The 11,132-nt window shown below is 42.5% G+C and overlaps 1 pseudogene across 1 annotated transcript; it reads right to left on the bottom strand.

The window, feature by feature from the left end:
• Nucleotides 1–7,054: 7,054 nt before the first annotated feature.
• On the bottom strand, nt 7,055–7,868 carry LOC311590284 (craniofacial development protein 1-like; annotated as a pseudogene). The gene has a single exon. The product of its transcript is annotated as a craniofacial development protein 1-like (transcript).
• Between the last annotated feature and the right edge of the window lie 3,264 nt (nt 7,869–11,132).

The raw sequence follows: 11,132 nt of genomic DNA, 5'->3' as shown, positions 1-11,132 counted from the left end.
ATAAAAACACCCCAAGAGTTATCAGTTTTGTCCAAAAAATGACAAAAAAAGTTAAAATCTAAAAATAGACATTTTTAAGACTCCAGGAAACCAAAGACATATTTGCTGTCCTACAAACAGATGCGGTGACGACCGGTGTGGAAAATGTTCACTTTTAGAGATAACTCTTTACCTATAAGAACTACACTAAGGAAACATCCATTTGTTCAAGAAATACCTACAGTGATATCAAGTGAAAGAAACAAGCTGACGTGTCACAACTCAAAAGCTGATAATTGACAGGACAGATAAGTATTTATGTACTCATCGCCTTGGTATTTTATTTTCAGAGCACAGAAAATTCGAATTCCATCTGATAAGAACGCCTTGGGTTTCACCCTTCTGCTCTGGAATGTATTCCTACAGCTTCTTCCTGTTGGACCTGGATAAACAGCCAGCTCTCTATCCTCTTTCATAACTCCTGCCCACTGCCAGCAGCACAGCTGTGTGTCGCATGAATAAAAAGCATTAAACAGGACACCCTTGTGATCTCCCTCAAAATGTAACCTTTCGAACCCTCATTTGTCTGTTTTTATGCTGACAGAATACATAGCAAAAGACACAGCCACACACACCTACACGCACCTTTACTGTCTCCACACACAAGCAGCAGGTGTGAAGAATCCGCCCTACATCACGTGACAGATCAATGAGCCCGACATTCCGGAACCAGGAAGGAAGCAAACCTCACATTCTACAGACCCTCACAAAGCGAGTATCTGAGGAAAATCACCAGCAAGCCAGCAAGCAGTCTGTCTCGTAAAAGGAAGTCAGCGGTGCTGGGAGCACGGCTCAGTGAGTGAAGTGTGCAGAGGGACCTGAGTTCAGATCCCCAGCACCCATGTAAAAAGCTGCAAGCTCAGATCTGGGAAGGCAGAGAAAGGCAGACGCTGGGTGGGCACCCTAGCCAACTGCTGTGTTCTAGGTCGTGTGAGAGGCTCTATCTCAAAACGTGAGCTAGACCTCTGACTTACTCCGTGTACTCATGGGCACACATACACCTCCACACATCTGAGAACCTGCTGGTTCTATTTTTAGTCTTTTGCTGTCTCTGTTAGAGTATCTTCTGCTCCTATCTTTCTGTGTCTACCTGCCCATTTCGTTATTCAACTTATAAACTGTGCCGCAGATTACCATGTGGGAGTGAACATTACGCAGGAATGAATGACAGGATTTGGGCTAGATTGAACGTCAAAAGTAGAGCTGTGGGAATCTCTAACAAGTCAGGAAGGGTGTGCCAACCTACTTAATCCTGTGAGAAACTGGAATCAAACAATACAGAAAGCTCGCACTCAGCCTAAGCCTCCTAGGGACCAACAGAGGCACAAAGCTCTCTTTTCCTACACTCCCCGCCTCTACCTTTAGTGACACTCTGACATCCTCCAAAGCCTCGAACACCACGCTTCTGCTCTGGAGGTCCTGAGTTCTGCTCCACTGTGATCCAGTTCTTTCCAATATGCTGTTTTTGTTTTGTTTTGTTTGTTTGTTTGTTTGTTTTAGCTTCTAGAATTTTCTTGTTGTCTTTGATATTGGTAAACTTCAGTATAATATGTCCAGATGCAAGTTTTTCCCCATCCTTCCTTTGGTTTGCCCTGGATGTGTCTCTCCCTTTGTTAACTTGGAGAATGAAGCCTTTATTATTCATTGAAAATTGCCCTCTTGATATTTACATATTCTTCTTCCTGGTAACCAGATGAATGGTTTTGTGCTTGTTGCATATTACATGGGGGGTGTTAATGTGCATCCCACACATCTCTTAACTCTTCTGCAGATTTCTGCTCACTTGGCCCCTGCTTCCTCCTTACAGAGTGTCGTCCCCCCCCCCCACCTAACACTCCAAGGCTGTCTTTGTGGGTTGCTTTCCCCCACTCACCCTGTTCTCAGCTGCCTACACATTCGAGACACGGAGCCCCCACTCATTTCTTCAGATAGGTCACATGCTTTACTCAGCTTAGGTTAGCTTTGTAAATTATTATGCTCATTTTAAAAGATTATTTGTTTCTTTGTTCTATTCCCTATACTCTAGTGTAATAGGAATTGCAATGTAAACAGTCGCATTCTCTGGCCACCTCTACCCTGCCCTTGGTGTCTGTGGCTCACGCTCTTCAAGGTTGCTGGACGGTGTGTGGAAACATGCTTCAGGCACCATGCACTCCCGGTTGGCTCAGCAAATAAGTGGAAACTGTGATACAAGCCTCCCATCCACTTGTTTCTGCTCTATTTTCCAGATAGAGACCATATGCCTCAATCACAAAAGAATAAATTTAGAATTTAATAATAAACAGATAAGTAAAATTATCTTATACTTGGAAATCAAAAGAGAAACATTGCCAAATAATTCATGAGCTAGGAAGAAACACAAATGGACACTGGGAAAGAATTAGAAGTGTAAGATAATTCAGTAAATGTCATGACACACAGGGTCACATAAGCCAACCTTTAAAGGAATATATATATTCCTTTATGATCTTTATGTAGTCCTGGCTGTCCTAGAGCTCACTAAGAAGACCAGGCTGGCCTTGAACTCAGACATCCTCATGTCTCCATCTCTTGAGTTTGGTGATTACAAGAATATGCCACTACACCTGGCTGTTACTCCTATAAGCATATCTATCAGAAATGAAAGTGAACATGTTTGTATTTTGTCTAATTTAAAAAATTTAGAAAATGGTCCTCTGGGAGACTCCACCCAGGGGGAACCGGGACAAATACTGGGACTTGCAGCCAGACTCTGGGACAAGAGCTGCAAGTTGTATGGAAGAGTTAGGGAATGGAATGATTGGGGAGGAGGATTGTCAAGAACGCCACAAGGAGACTATCAAGGTCGGACCTAGGGGGTCACAACCTGATGCACAAACTCATGCACCAACCAAGGACATTGCGAGCAGAGAACCTAGATCTCCTTGTTCAGATGTAGCTGATGGACAGCTCATTTTCCACATGGAGAAAAGGAAGGAGAGCTGGGGACTGCCTCTGACATGAACTCTGGTTCCCCTGATTTGATCACTGCCCTTTGCCCTCTGGGAATACATAGGAAGGAGATGCAGGCTATCCAGATGAGACCTGATAGGCTGTGGTCATATGGTGGGGCAGGAGGAACCCACCTGTCAGAGGTCTAGGGGAGAGGAATAGGGCAGAGAAAGGAGGCAGGGTGGGAATAGGAGGATAAGAGTAAGGGGATTGCAATCAGGATGTAATGTGAATAAAGATTAATACTAATACTAATTTAGAAAATGTAGAAAATGATACATAAAACCTAATTGAATATAGCATGAGGAAAAGAAAGCAAAAAATAATAGCAGAAATAATAAAACTGAAAAAATAAAAAATAAACAACAGAATAACAAAAATAATAGTAAATTAACAATCCCAAAAGCTCTTTGAAATAAAACATATAAATACTCAACAAGACTAGTAGGAGGAACACTTCATAGATAGAAAACATGATACAACTAAAGATAAATTACAAAATAAAAAGAGGAAATATTCTCCACAAATATTTCAATCCTGAGAAGCACAAACCAGAATCAGGAAGTGAAAAGCCTCAACAGCCATGGCAGGCCCCAGACACACTAAGGGCTTGAGACTGTAGCCAAATATAAGCACCAGACTAGACTGTTCGCTATCATCTCCTTGTGACAGTTATTAATATCTGAAGGACACAGGCTGAGACTCAAACCCACCATTCACTGCCATTATAAAGAGACTTAATTGGGGTCATGGGCCTTAAGGTTATTAGAGATCTGCTGCAAGTCTCTTCAGCCGACCATGTCCAAATGGCAGCCGGTAACTCCCCTACACTTTGAACATCATCATATTAGCATCAATCATACCTACCGCAAACCAGGCCTTGAGAACATGAACCAAGCTGTGTGTGTTTGTGTGGAAGCATCAACAAACACAATGGAAGGCATCGGAGACAAATGACAACCCACTGCTGCCTCTGGAATTCCTGTCTGTGAAAGGCATGCAGTAAGAAAAGACTGCCACAGCTGCTCCATACCAACATCCCCATCCCAAAGTCAGGGCAAATCGGCAGTTAGATCTACGTTGGGAGCGAGTCATCCAGCCCTCCATATGGTCACATGCTATGAACTGTCAACCCTCTAAGTATGTGGGCAAGGTAGCTCATGCTCAAATTCCATCTGTCCTTCAAATTCACAGACTGATGAATCTAATAAGCAAATAAGCACTGATTTCCTTTGCTACAACACTGTTATTTTGCTGGCGTGAGGCTGATAACCAATGGGTCTTTATTTTTGGTATGTGTACATGTTTGTATGTATACAGGCATGTGCATAAGTATTTGCACATACGTGTGCACATGAGTGCAGCCAGGCCAGAGTTGATGTAGTATAGTATTTTCTTCCAGCATCTTCTATGTCTTTTTTTGATACTGTACTTGGGGACTGATGATTGGCTACACTAGCTAGCCAGCAAATGCTGGTGTCCTGTCTCTGCCTTCCCAGCCATGGGAGTGCAGATATACATCAAAGCACTTGGTTTGTACATGAATACAAACCAAGCTCAGGTTTTCATGCTTGCTCTACAAGCACTTTACAACGGCAGCATCTTCCAAACTTCTGGGTAGATCTTTAGAGACAGTAATTGAGCCTAAATTATGCTATGAAACAAGCGTTTTTCTCATTTCCTTGACTGTGCTAGGAAGTTAGATATCAGCCTTTGTTACAAATCATTAGATCACTCATGGCAATATTTGATATTTTTTTTACTTAATCTGCATATTCTTTTCTTTCTCTTTTGTTTGACTGTTTAAACTCTAGTCTCCTATGGTTTGGTTTTCTGCTGGATTGTCCGTATGAGGGAGGTAGCTTCCCTGGGAAGGGGAGACATGCTGGCAGATCATTAATCTTCACTGGAAGCAATGACGAAAGTCTTTAGACAAAGGCCCCTCATAAGGTAGAAAAGCAAACCCATTGGGAGTTTGAGGTTTGTTTTAAAATTTTGAAAGACACTGGAAACAATCTAGCTGCAAAATTCATGAGGTTATTTATGAGAACCCTGGATAATTTTAAATAGAGGTGGCCTCTGTCTCCTCTGACAACTGACCACAGTCAGTAGCCATTGGCCTCATGAAACAAACCCAAAGGAGAAAATCTTTTCAAGAACAGAGACAGTCATGCCTCTGCTGAGACCCTGTGTCTTTAACAGACCTGGGACACCTTTAATTACAGCCGCTGTCTGAGTCATCTAATAAGCCTAATGATGTATAGAATATTAAATGATCCTGTCTAATTTCTGTCGCATTGAGGATTTAATGAGGAAAAGCCTCAAACAAGATAAAGTTACCATGAACGAAACTCAGCAGAAACCAGACTTCTGCAAAGTACTGAGAATTTCAAGGGAGAAATTAGAAAATGCTGCAGGAAGCTGGAGAGTTCCCATGGTCTCTTGCAGCTTTCGTTAATGAAATATAGAAGAAACTACAATTGTTCAAGCATTTATACTAGTAGGAGGTTAGTGGCTGTTCTGTATAACATGGCTATGGCGTGTGTAGTATACTAACAGTAATAATTATGCACTATGTACGTAGGCTTTGACCTGAGTACCTGGCACAGCACTTCTTGAGAATCAGCACTTCCTTTGAGATTTTCGATAAGTGATAACCGGACCCATCTTCGCTCTCCAGAGAATGGAGGGCAGGTGAAGTTGAGCGCCCTCTGGTACCCAATAATCTCCTCAGTCACCCCTATCTGGGAAAACTCAATGTAGCTTCTTATGTGACACTCTGGAGACTGTCATTGTTCAGGGAGAGTGAGTTTCCAGAGTCCTATGGAGACCCCAGGATTTGGAACCTCTTCTCTCCCCCACAGCTGTCTTCATATCTCTTCCGTTTGTCTATGCCTGAGTCACCACATGATTTCTAACAAAACAGTGATGTAAAGTTTAGGATTTTCCTCAGTTCTGTGACTTGCTAGAAAAATCATCAGATCTGAAGGTGGAATGGTGAGATCTCTTGATTAGGAAGGTCAGAAGTAGGCAAGGCAGTGACCCAGGATTTCCAAAGGGAGTCTGAAGTAGAGGCAGTCCTTTATCTTATCAGCTCTGTGATGACTCCAGTTCCAAATTAGTGTATGAATTGAAGTGCATTGAAAAAAATTGTCGGACACTGAAGAACAAGGAATCTTAAGCCCCCTTAATTAGTCAATGGCATCCCATGAACATACACCTGAAAGTCAGCCTCACAGTATGAAAAGCAGCCCACTTTCAGTGTCATCACTCAAGCCCTGTTCAAAAATGAGTTATTAGCCCACTCCCTCTTTTTTAGGCCATGCAAACCATGCTCCTGTGAAGATAGCATCAATCCACTCTTGCCCCTGAAACCCAACTAACCCAAAGCCATTTGTCCCATTTAATGTGATTACTTCATATGGGTCAAATAAAGATGAAGGAAACAAGGCTTTTTAGCAAGAAATGATGAGTGATGCTACCATGCCTCGGTACTTAAGTTGAACCCCTCTTAAACAACTTAGTGAGATTCTTCTTATCCAGTGAAAAGCAACACACCTCAGCTTGTTCTGACATGTCCATCTAACCTATAAGATGAAGTTAGCAAAGGATGTGGTCAGAGAACACGAGACCATTTCCTTTGTGCATATAGAAAGCATAATAAAATCCCTAAGGAGAACATCAGGACGTGTACACTCTAACAGGGGAAAGCGAATGCTGTGGCCAAGTCCAGTTTGTCTCTACTGTGTCGTAAGCAAAGCCCCAGCTCACTGTTAGCAGTTTGCATCACATCAACAATTGATGACAGTCAAGTCTTTGATTTTGTTTTTTGAAGAGGGCTTCTATTTGTTTATTTAAAGACAGGTTTTAAAAAGTAAAATGAATGCAACCAGGTGAGATTAAGATACATAAATCAAAACTGCAATGTAGAAGAAGGGCCTTGTTGGAAACTCGATGAAGAAATGGAAACACTGCCCAGACATATGGAAGAGCTCACATTGTCAGTAGGAGTAAGCTGCTACTAAGTCTCCTCAGAACGTCAAGGTTACATTTGCTGAATTTCAGACTGCCTGTGCTCCACTCGGTCCAGGAAAGCTTTCCGTTCAATGCACTCTTCTTTTCCTCAGTTATGGAGAGCCGTTCTTCATCGATCCCTTCTTCCTCCTTGAAGCTCTCACGGGCTAATTTGAACTTCTCAGGGGTGCTCCTTCTCTGTTTTTTTTTTCTCCAGTTTTCTCCCAAAAGGCCGCTCATGCCACTTGTTCTTTTTATCCCTGACCCAGCAGGGAGTGGTGACAAGAGCCTGTGGTCTTTCCTTCTCCTTGACTTTGCTTGCCCAGATGAAGCATCCACTTCCTTAGTCACCCTCACTTCTTCACCAGCAAAGTCAAACACCTTGGCAATTTTCTCCTTTTCTGATTCTTCAGGTTTCTCTAGCTCATCTGCTCTGACCAACGGTTTATTTGAACTAGTCTCTTCAGTCTCCGCGGACGCCTTCACTTGTGAGCTTGGGGCTGCTTTTGACTCTGGTCCCACATCACTAAGGAAGCTGGTCCACAGTTCACCTTCCTTCTTCTTCCTTGCACTCTCTGACCCAAGGCTCCCTTCTCGCTCCTCTTCATCTTCTTCACCACTGTTACCTCCAGATTGTCTTCTAAGAGGCCACTTGATTTTCTATTTCTGGCTGGAGCACTCTGAAGCTGCCATCCTTTCCCTTTGGTTTCCTCAACCTGCTCTTCACCATCTGCTTGGTCTTCCCTCACTAATTCATTGACCTCATCGTCACGGTACTCTCCATCAGACACATAGTCCCCATCCTCTTCTGACATGGAGAAGTCTTCGGAGTTGAATTCCTCCATGTCACGTGGGGCCTGCTACCTACATGATTGTAGCCACTGCCTTCCCCCAAAACAAAGATTTAGGGTGAGACTATAGAGGTGCAGGACCAGCAGCAAGGGCAGCCCTGGAGGCGTGTGCACATGCGCAGACCGGGTCTTTGTTTTTAAAATGTCTTTGTAGGCTATAAATGAGATTCAACTTTTTAAAGTGATAAATAGAAGAAAACATAACTCAGATATGATGGCCAAAGAGAAACTTCAGAAGCATTCTGCATAACGTCTGGACAAACAAGGTGCCTAATTAGTACTGGCGCATCCTTTCACACTCAGACTCCAGAAAAAAAAATGCAGGTAAAGAACTTTATTATTATGAACTAGAATGAAAAGAGGGAGATTGAAACTTTTAACTGATAGAAGCTAAAGAAATTTCAGGCAATTACTAAGAAGAACAAGAAATTTTGAAAAAGTGGATGGACTTAAAAGACTAATATATAAAATATATTCATCAATACTGGTTGTAACTGAAAATATCATTTATAAGTAATTTTGCAATTTTTAAAATATAGCCCAAACCAAGTAACTTTACAATAATAACTTTAGAAAAGGAAAACCCATTCTGTAAGTTTTCTGTTCAAATTGAGTGTTTTTAGTACTTTCAATCACACAAATTAAAAGTAGAAAGAGAAATTATTTGAACAATAAGTGATATCACTGAAAAATTAAAGAATAAACAACTTTATTAAGATATATATTTAATCTGGGTGGTGGTGGTGCACACCTTTAATCCTAGCACTTGGGAGGCAGAGGCAGGCGGATCTCTGTGAGTTCAAGGCCAGCCTGGTCTACAAAAGAGTCCAGGACAGTCAAGGCTACACAGAGAAACCCTGTCTTGAAAAAAGAAAAAAGAAAAAAAAGAAAAAAAAAAGAAAAACCAAAAACAAAGATATATATTTAAGTAATATCCATTCACATTTAATACATGTAGTAAGTCTTTCTTTATTATTATGGTCTTGATTTTGTCTCATTATAAATCCAGTGATAGCTTGAGCCACTTCAATAAACTGGAGCCATTCTGTCTCTGTCTCTGTCTCTGTCTCTGTCTCTGTCTCTGTCTCTGTCTCTGTCTCTGTCTCTGTCTCTGTCTCTCTCTGTGTTTGTCTCCCTCTCTCCTGCCTCCCTTCCTCCTGTTTCCCTCCCTCCCTCCCCTAACATCTCTCCCTCCTGGAAGGCTCCTTGCCCTAGGCAGACAGCCAGTGTGAGTGTTCATGGGATCGCTTCATATGCTTCCTTTCTCCCAGGATCATAGCCTGGAGTTATCTGTGACCCAACGCTTGAAGACAATTGTTTTGTGTCATTTCTGTCGATATACAGTTATTCACTCAGTCATAAGCAGGCCCCTTGAACTAAGTCACACTGATGTTTTCATGTGTTACTCTTTATAATTTTCCAGACACTGCCTCTTGTGCACATAATGAATTTGTAAGAAAGTTTCTATTAACCTATAATGTGGAGATATTTAAGTGCTCGTGTGTGTGTGTGTGTGTGTGTGTGTGTGTGTGTGTGTGTGTGTGTGTTTTGTATAGGTATGTGTATATATGTGTGTGAGTATGTGTGTGTGTGCATGTGTGATGTCAGAGGGAAGGACTCTGAGTTGGTCCAAGTGTTCTGCACAGTAAGACAGACAGACAATCCTGTAATTTTTGTTTCAGGATTCTTACAGGTAAAGGGATTGACTCTAGAATATTAGGCCTTGGAAACTGGACGAGAAGTGTCACACTAAGATTGTGACTGCAGAGTTATTGACACAGCGTCTTGCCTATGAGTTATTGGGAGCCCTCATTAGAAGCAGGACAATGAGGAAGGTTTTCTGGAAGACAGTCCTGAGGAAGCTGCCTTGCTGTGGCTGCAGGAGGAGGCAGCAGATGAACTGATGGATGGGGCAGGTGAGTCCTTCCTCTGTCCAGAGGTCAGAGGAGTCACCAGAAGCTTGTTCTGGGTAGGCTGAGGAAAGAGTGAATAAAAAAAAAGAAAGAAAGAAAGAAAGAAGAGAATCAGGCCACACATGTAGCTGAGAGATTCCTGAGGGAAAGAGGAAAAAGAGGTCTCTGGACCTGCTTGTTCACACCAGCCTTGAGTGCACTTACATGTCAAATGTTCAAGGGAAACATTGGTTCAGAAAGGATAAAAGGACGGTGCTGCTCAATGGCTCTCACAATGTGACAGTCTTGTGTTATAGAAGATGTAAAAGTATCTAATAATGTTTATTTTTAAATACCTATAATTACTGTGGTGCTATTATCTAACCTGCTACCATAATTAATACAGACAGGCACCTGTTGTATTTTGGAATAGCCTCATTTTACCTGGGACTGGGCAGATATTAACCCTCTAAACTCTCCTGATCACTGCCCAGACCCCAGCCCAGGCCATCTGCTTTAATCCTTCCTATCTGGGCTACCTCCATCCATCCATGCTGACCCAGCCATGTGCTTTTCTCCACACTAACCCATCACAACCTTCTCTTTTCATCCCCCTCTTGTGCCTATCTTCTCTCTCTCTCTCTCTCTCTCTCTCTCTCTCTCTCTCTCTCTCTCTCTCTCTCTCCTCATGGTCCTCAGACTCCAGGCCTTCAAACCTCAAATTCTGCCTCTCTCAAGCAGAGCACATTTTATCCCAAGCTTCAGCATATTTTACTAATGAATCAACTTTGCATAGGTAGAATAAGGTTTATACAACAAGGACAGGTGTACGTGAGGATGTGTTCATCTGGACAGCAACCAGATCTCGGGGGCCAGTAATTAGCATCAAAATATATAGCACCAGATGAACCCCAACAGTCTTGGTCTAATGCACATGGCTAAAAGCTATTTCACCATTCATCACAGAAGGGAAATTTGCAGGATTTGTTGTTTGTTTATTTGTTTGTTTGGTTGGTTGGTTGGTTTTTGTTAAGCAGCAACAACATAATCCTACTTGCCCTGTCTCATATTTCCCCTCATAGGCTGGTACGTTGACTGCGTATCTCAGCTTGACACTCTCTCCAGGCTAAGCCTCTGTGCAGAGAGAGGCTGAGGGTAGGCTGGCCCGAAGGCATCATATAAGAAGAGAATAATGCTGCAGCTACAGCAGCCCATTCTCTCTCTTTGAAAGCTCCTTGTTTTCTCTGCTCCTTCTCCATGACAACCCCAGCACTGTTGAGCTGGTCAAGCTGTGCAGTGATTGAGTCTCTTACACAATGCACGCACACATGCACATGCGCACACAAAAGTACACGCAGACTCTTCC

Source organism: Acomys minous, assembly GCF_964271855.1.
Source record: "Acomys minous genome assembly, chromosome: 19".
NCBI classification, from domain to species: domain Eukaryota; kingdom Metazoa; phylum Chordata; class Mammalia; order Rodentia; family Muridae; genus Acomys; species Acomys minous.
This window is presented reverse-complemented; position numbering and strand designations above follow the sequence as displayed.